The following is an 8562-nucleotide window of genomic DNA, read 5'->3' on the forward strand; positions in this document are numbered from 1 at the left end:
CCACCACCCAAAGACTCTTACCAACATCCTAAGGCATGGCTTGGACCATGGCTAAGGGCTAGAAGCCAACCACAAGCCAAACCACACCCCAAAACCGAAACACACTCACACAGGAAATGGAAAGACCGAAATATGCACTTGTGTTGTTATTTAAAAATTTTGAGGGAACCATGAACCAAACCTTGAAAGGACACCTTGGTCACGTCCTAGACATGGTAAGTGAGGGTTCTAACCATGGCTACAGTCCCTAGGACAGCCAAGATTAGAACACACACCTTAACCAACCAAATGACCAAAACCATGACTCATTATTGCACCTATTGGAAAGTTGTTGTCATTCTTTCATTCTTGAGTGTATGGACTGATACACATGAACCAAAAACCCCCTAACATACTCTAAATCATGCCTATAATCAGCCTTGGGAGCCTGAAATCACAAGAAACATCTGAAACAAAAAACATAAGCCAATTCCGAGGACCTGTGCAGATTTTTCGAAAATGTTGCTGCCATAATTTCATTTTGCCTCATGAATCATTAACATATAATTTTTAAAAATATTTATAGGACTTGATTGAAGAGCAAAGAAACAACATATACATGCCTGGAAGTTGTTTTGAATAAAACAAATCAAAACGACAATACGATGCGACGGAATCGGAGTTGGCTTTTCCTTCTTGTTTCTGCTGTTGTTCTCTCGAATTCAGCAGCTTGTTCTTTCTGATATTTCGAATGTAGGGGTGTAGTTTATGTTAGGGATGAAGGTGCATGATATAGGAGCAGTTAAAGGGGTCTTGAAGTGCATTTAGTGGAGAGTTACAAGTGCAAGAAGTTGAATGGGATTGAATTGATTTCCCTTCACGACTTGCTACCGAAGGATTCTTCATTATTTTCCTTATTATTGCTGCTATTCTTACACGATTATGGCAGCTGGTTTCTCTTGATATTTTCGAGCATATAGGTGTAGGATATGTAGGTGATGAAGATGAATGTTATAAGTAGTGTTAAATGGGTCATAACATGCATTAAGGTGGGAGGTTACAACTCAAGAAGTGGAATGGTTTGAAATGTTTTCTTATTCCTTGCAAGCCTATTCTTTTCCCTCATTTTTGTTGCATATACACGTTGGTATGCTAGGTAGTAAGATGAGAATGAATGTGGTGTGCTATAATATTTGAATTACCATTACTTGGTGAATTAAGAGGGTAAATGAATACACCATGAAGTGTAATTAGAAGTGGTTTAAATGGGGTGTTACTAACCTTTGAATTATTTGAAATGTTGGACTCAAAATTATTATTGCTAATTTGCATGGTATTTTATTGTTTAAATCTTGTATTTTAATTTCCTAAAGTTTAGCACTCTCATTATATATTTTAGTGAATTTACACATTAAATTTGGGTTAGATTATTGCATGGCATTCATGACCTCAAATTTAAATATTCAAATGCTATGATTAATTTCTTGACTATATTATACCTAGATTAATTTATCTTCACTTGTTTACATATTTTAATTTAAGTTTTAATTAAATATTGAACCTAATATGATTTATTTACTAACTTGACTCCAATTAATTTAATAAATCCTAAAACATTCTTTTTCTTTAAATTAAATTATTCCTTGAATTAGATTAAATTTATAAATATTTTTCTTATTATTAATCTTATTTCTAATTTCCAAACTCCGGTCCGTCTTCACGTATTTAACTGAAAAGATAAAACTAAACTTTTGCATTTAAAATAAATAGTTATGACTTGTCAAATATCAAAATGAATTAGACCCTTCATATATATATATATTTATATATATATATATATATATATATATATATATATATGTATATATATATATATATATATATATATGTATATATATATATATATATATATATATATGTATATATATATATATATATATATATATATATAAATCATTTTTAAATTTAAATAGTAATAATTATGCATGGCTTATACGTAGTCTGATTTTCGGGTCGTTACAATCTTCCCCCCTTAAATTGAATTTCGTCTCCGAAATTCGCTAATCTTCGAAAATCCAAAAGTTTAGATTCTTAATTCTATTATCCCAACAATCCACGCTACCGCTGCGCTACTCTGATAAAAATTAAGTCATAGGCTGTACTTACGTTTCTTCAATCCTAATTAGATTGCCTACCAAAAATCTCATTTGCGAATCGCAACTTAAAACGACTTATAGTAACTTAGCTTTACTTTACTATGACCTCGAATTCTGACTTTTCTCATCGTTCCCAATATTAGAATTGGTGGTTCAAACTTATCATGTCTTACCTTCCTTATACTATACCCGTAATGTTCAACGACCTATTACATTAGCATTTATGCAGTTCAACTTAAAGACTCTTAGCACCAAAGGTTACTGATCAACTTCTATCCTCGATGATACACTTAAAAGTTAAATCTTATCTCAGCTCCATAACAAAATTAGTCTAAGATCCTTGAATCGAATCTTTATCTTACAGCCCAAAATTATATAACTTAACTATTTACGAGTATACCCAAAAAATAAAATTGTTGCAAATCTTAAACCTCAAATAACGTTAATCCATAAAACCCAATTATACAACATCGACCTTCTACCAATATTTTAAAGCCCGTCAAGTCTCAATTATATGCTTAAACCATTTTCTTTCCAATTACAATATAGTTGATGCCTAAGACTCTGGACTTTCCTCATTGAAACAAATGTCGCATTCTTAAGTATCATCAATGCTTAATTAAGTCTAGTGTATAAAACTTAATAAGTTATCTCATGCTAGCGATAAACTTACTCTAATAATTCAACTTCTCTCATATCACCCATAGAGTTCTAAAATTCCCATATCAAGATTTCAGATTTCTTACTCAATTAAAATCTTAATGTTAGTTCATTGGTACTCTATGTTGAACGCCTCTAATTCTCTTTTTGTTTTTATTTCACCCAAAACTTATGTATGAACACATAACTTATAAATCTTGAAATTCAAGCTTATGCAACCCAAATAATATTAGATATTATAACTCCAGCCCACATATCCGCTTAGTCCCAAATTGCTTAATGACTTTCAAAATTCCTCAAGATAAGGTGTCTAATTCAATTCTTACATGCGTCTATCGAGTAACCTAACCATCCATCATACTCAACTTTCTAGAAAAATCAAATTCCCCCCAAAGATATAATTCTAACTGTTAAGATCCTATTAAAACTTACGACACATCAAACTTAAATTCCCAAAAAAATTCGCTAACTCAATGTTTACTCTTATAACTTAGATAACCGATAAATTTTTACTTTAACTTGTCGTCACTTTAAATTCCTAATTTGCCCCGACGTTATATCACCAACGCTTAAATTTTCAAGCCCAAGATTTATTCATCCTACAGTGTCCTTGATTGTCATTCCTTATAACATTATAATCCAACTATTTCGAGGTTCTAATTATCTATCCAAGCTTAAATTAGCGAAAATTCTTATCATTTAAACCTTTCCATTCTCATCTCAAGAATTTATTTTTTTCAATCCCGAAAATTCCACAATTACCCATGAGTTCTCAGTATTCCCAATTTCATTTTATAGATTTCTCATATCATAAGGTTCAATAGCCTTAAATTTATTAAACCCAAAATTAATTCCCATAACACATTTTACATTTCTATAAATACTCAAAATCCCAAGTGTTCCTCAAAAGTTCGCATTTAATCCTTAAAAATTTTGAAAATTGCAATCTGACCCTTACAGTTCTCCAAATTTAAATTTTGGTCCTATAACTCTTCGAAATTTGCATTATTGTCCCCATAAAATTTTCCGTCTTTACCTTATTAAACTTTTAACTTCTCGAACTCAAAATTTAATCCCCAAATTTTGGTAAATTCGAAAATAGTCCCTTAGAATTTTTTTTGCACTTAGGTCCTCAAATTATTAGTAATTACAATTAGGTCTTTAAAATTCTCAATTCCTGCAATTCAATCCTTAAATCCAACTATGTAGAGCATGCATCCTAAATAAATTCTCATAATTAATCTTACATTTTAATATATACTTAAAATCCTCAAATTGTGCATTTATAATCCTAAAGATTGTCATAGTCTTCGAATCGCTATTGCTTATATGAAATCCTCAAAAATTTACTCGACTAGCAAACAAGAACCATCAATAATTTCTTAGAAATTCTACAAGTCCCAAAAGCATTCATAATTTTCAAAATTAACTTATGATCCATAAGGAGGACATCAGTATTACTGACCCAAAAAAATTAATATAGTCAAATCATTTTCAACTTCTCGTAAAGCCCAATATTCGAATTCTTAGGCATTTCCAATTCCAAACGTAACCAACATGCATAATTACATTATTTCTTTAAATTTAAATAAATACTGCATAATCAAAATCTGAACGTAAATATTTCATGAAAACATGCTGTTAAAATATTTCATGCTTTAAACAAAGTGCGTAAACGTAAAACTTACAGACCGAAGGCGTGACTTCGTGAGCTTCTCAAGGTCAGTAGTAGTACAACTCTTTACAAGAACATAGGCTCTGATACCAACTGTAACGCCTCAGATTCGACGACTGTCCTCACTGTATCAAGATAAGTCTTTCCAGCGTGCTTATGTCCTCACTGACATGCACCCTAGGAAACTTCCCAGGAGGTCACCCATTCCAAAATTGCCCCAAGTCAAGCACGCTTAACTTTGGAGTTCTTATGTGATGACCTACCGAAAAGAAGATGCACCTTCGTGATATGAGTAATACAAATCAAATCTCTAAGCCCTCTTAAAATGTACAGTCCATTACATTGAACAGTCTTGGAATCCCTCTCATTCCCGTGTGGGTCGGTTCATTCATGTTCCCTCCACCTAGAAGCCTGACAGGAGCCGCTCATTGTCCGTGCAACTGATGGCACCGGTGATCACCCCTGCCCTCTTCGGCCCCGGGCCTCACATGCCCACCAGCTTCCGCTTGGTTCGTCCCCGAACCACACCGTACTAAGATAGGTCAGCTCTGATACCAACTGTAAAGGCCCGTGTTTCGTAAAATTTTTCTAAATAAATAATTAACTTGCCCAATTTATAAAATAAACATGTAAATAATTTTAACTTTAAAATAACAGCGGAAGTCAACATTGTATTTCAAACAACAATTTAAAAATAACCCATCATGTTAAAATCGACTTTGAATGATAAATGATAAAAGGATGCATAAACGCTCACTGGTCTCCGCCCGCAGTCTCGGCCTCATCAATACCTACAACAATCAAGTCTAGTGAGTCTAATGACTCAACATGTATATATAGTGAATAACAAGTAAATATATCATAAAATCGCATGAAACGTAAAAATAACGTATCGTAAAGCGTACGGTGAAAATCGTATCATGAATAATTATAACTACGTGCATATCTGAAAATCATACGTAAAAGCTTTGCTCAATAGAGCTCTGTCATAACATATCATAATTTTTCTGGTAGAGATAATGTTTCTAAGCAAGTGGCCCGTAACATAACGTAAGCGCCTGATCAGACTAAACCACAGTATAGTGGGCGGTAGAGATCAATCACAGCCCTTGGACTGGATGTTCGTACCCATACATAATCATAAATTGGTCGTAAGTCACCGGACGGAGAAGTCCTCGGTTGCGCCTGCCGACTTCCAAACCCATAAGCATAAGGTGGCCACAAGACATATAACATATATCTCAAAAATAAACATTTCATATTTTTATGCACGTAATATAATTATAACCTTATTTTTACCGGATGAGTTGGATCGTTCTCAGGCTTGCTGCGACTTACTTCTAGTATGTGACACTTGCAATAAATCTTAACTTGACAAAATTTTAATAATAGAACAAAAAACGCACATTTCACCGTAAATTCTCATACGACCTCTAAACTCGACCGAATCACGAACGGCCAAAAACATGACTTTACTAAATCATTGAGGTACTGTCCATTCCAAGGCCATGGGTTAAAAGCCAGTCAAGGACTCAAACCAACCTCATGAACCGAACAGCAAGTTGCTGTCAAATTACAGCAGGAGCAGCTTGTGTATTTGAGGGGAAATTCTGAAATTTAATGACCAAGGGCTTGAGCCACCACCCAAAGACTCTTACCAACATCCTAAGGCATGGCTTGGACCATTGCTAAGGGCTAGAAGCCGACCAAAAACCAAACCACACCCCAAAACCGAAACACACTCACACAGGAAATGGAAAGACCGAAATATGCACTTGTGTTGTTATTTAAATATTTTGAGGGAACCATGAACCAAACCTTGAAAGGACACCTTGGTCACGTCCTAGACATGGTAAGTGAGGGTTCTAACCATGGCTACAGTCCCTAGGACAACCAAGATTCGTACACACACCTTAACCAACCAAATGACCAAAACCGTGACTCATTATTGCACCTAAGGGAAAATTGTTGTCATTCTTTCGTTCTTGAGTGTATGGACTGAAACACATGAACCAAAAACCCCCTAACATACTCTAAATCATGCCTATAATCAGCCTTCGGAGCATGTAACCGAAACAACTCCTGAAATCACAAGAAACATCTCAAACAAAAACATAAGCCAATTCCGAGGACCTGTGCAGATTTTTCGAAAATGTTGCTGCCATAATTTCGTTTTGCCTCATGAATCTTTAACATATAATGTTAAAAAATATTTATAGGACTTGATTGAAGAGCAAAGAAACAACATATACATGCCTGGAAGTTGTTTTGAATAAAACAAATCAAAACGACAATACGATGAGATGGAATCGGAGTTGGCTTTTCCTTCTTGTTTTTGCTGTTGTTCTCTCGAATTCAGCAGGTTGTTCTTTCTAATATTTCGAATGTAGGGGTGTAGTTGATGTTAGGGATGAAGGTGTATGATATAGGAGGTGTAAAATGGGTCTTGAAGTGCATTTAGTTGAGAGTTACAAGTGCAAGAAGTTGAATGGGATTGAATGGATTTCCCTTCACCCCTTGCTGCCGAAGGATTCTTCATTATTTTCCTTATTATTGCTGTTATTCTTACACAATTGTGGCAGCTGGTTTCTCTTGATATTTTCGAGCATATAGGTGTAGGATATGTAGGTGATGAAGATGAATGTTATAAGTAGTGTTAAATGGGTCATAACATGCATTAAGGTGGGAGGTTACAACTCAAGAAGTGGAATGGTTTGAAATATTTTCTTATTCCTTGCTAGCCTATTCTTTTCCCTCATTTTTGTTGCATATACACGTTGGTATGCTAGGTAGTAAGATGACGATGAATGTGGTGTGCTATAATATTTGAATTACCATTACTTGGTGAATTTAGAGGGTAAATGAATACACCATGAAGTGTAATTAGGAGTGCTTTAAATGGGGTGTTACTAACCTTTGAATTATTTTAAATGTTGGACTCAAAATTATTATTGCTAATTTGCATGGTATTTTATTGTTTAAATCTTGTATTTTAATTTCTTAAAGTTTAACACTCTCATTATATATTTTAGTGAATTTACACATTAAATTTGGGTTAGATTATTGCATGGCATTCATGACCTCAAATTTAAATATTCAAATGCTATGATTAATTTCTTGATTATATTATACCTAGATTAATTTATCCTCACTTGTTTACATATTTTAATTTAAGCTTTAATTAAATATTGAACCTAATAGGATTTATTTACTAACTTGACCCCAATTAATTTAATAAATCCTAAAACATTCTTTTTCTTTAAATTAAATTATTCCTTGACTTAGATTAAATTTATAAATATTTTTCTTATTATTAATCTTATTTCTAATTTCCAAACTCCGGTCCATCCTCGCGTATTTAACTGAAAAGATAAAACTAAACTTTTGCATTTAAAATAAATAGTTATGACTTGTCAAATATCAAAATGAATTAGACATATATATATATATATATATTTATATATATATATATATACCACGAATATATGCAGAAAGTAATTTGCGGAAAATAATAAAATTCTTTAAGGCTGTGGTTCCTCCAGTTTCTGATGTATATAAACCTTTAAGGGGTCTATATACAGAGCATACTTTTGCAAAGAACTCCACGAATCTTAAAGAAGTAGGCGGTTTAACCAGCCATGAATGTATTTATACAGATATATATAAATATATATAAGAACACCAGAATTAAAAACAAAATTTTATTACTAACCTTTGGAATCAATCTTTACATAAATGAAAGATACAAATCAAAAGGGTTTCGGATTTCTGGGTAATGTTTAAAGGGATTTGGATCTGGGAAAGGGTTTCGGTATTTCTGGAAAATGGGTTCAAGGAATTTTGTTCTGGAAGTGAGTGATAGAGAGAGAGAAGAGAGAGAGAAGAGAGAAGAGAGATATGGGTAGAGAGTAGTAAAATGTTTCGGTCCCTCAATACCGAGACTGAGTCCCCTTTTTATAGACTTCTTTAGGGGTATTTTCGGATTTTTTTTTAACACATGAAAATATACATAACAACAAATACAAATACAAATACAATACCGTACAAACTAAAACAAATATTTATACACCACTGTTTCCAAATATTGGTCCT

Source organism: Primulina eburnea, chromosome 5 (genome assembly GCF_022965805.1).
Source record: "Primulina eburnea isolate SZY01 chromosome 5, ASM2296580v1, whole genome shotgun sequence".
Lineage (NCBI taxonomy): Eukaryota > Viridiplantae > Streptophyta > Magnoliopsida > Lamiales > Gesneriaceae > Primulina > Primulina eburnea.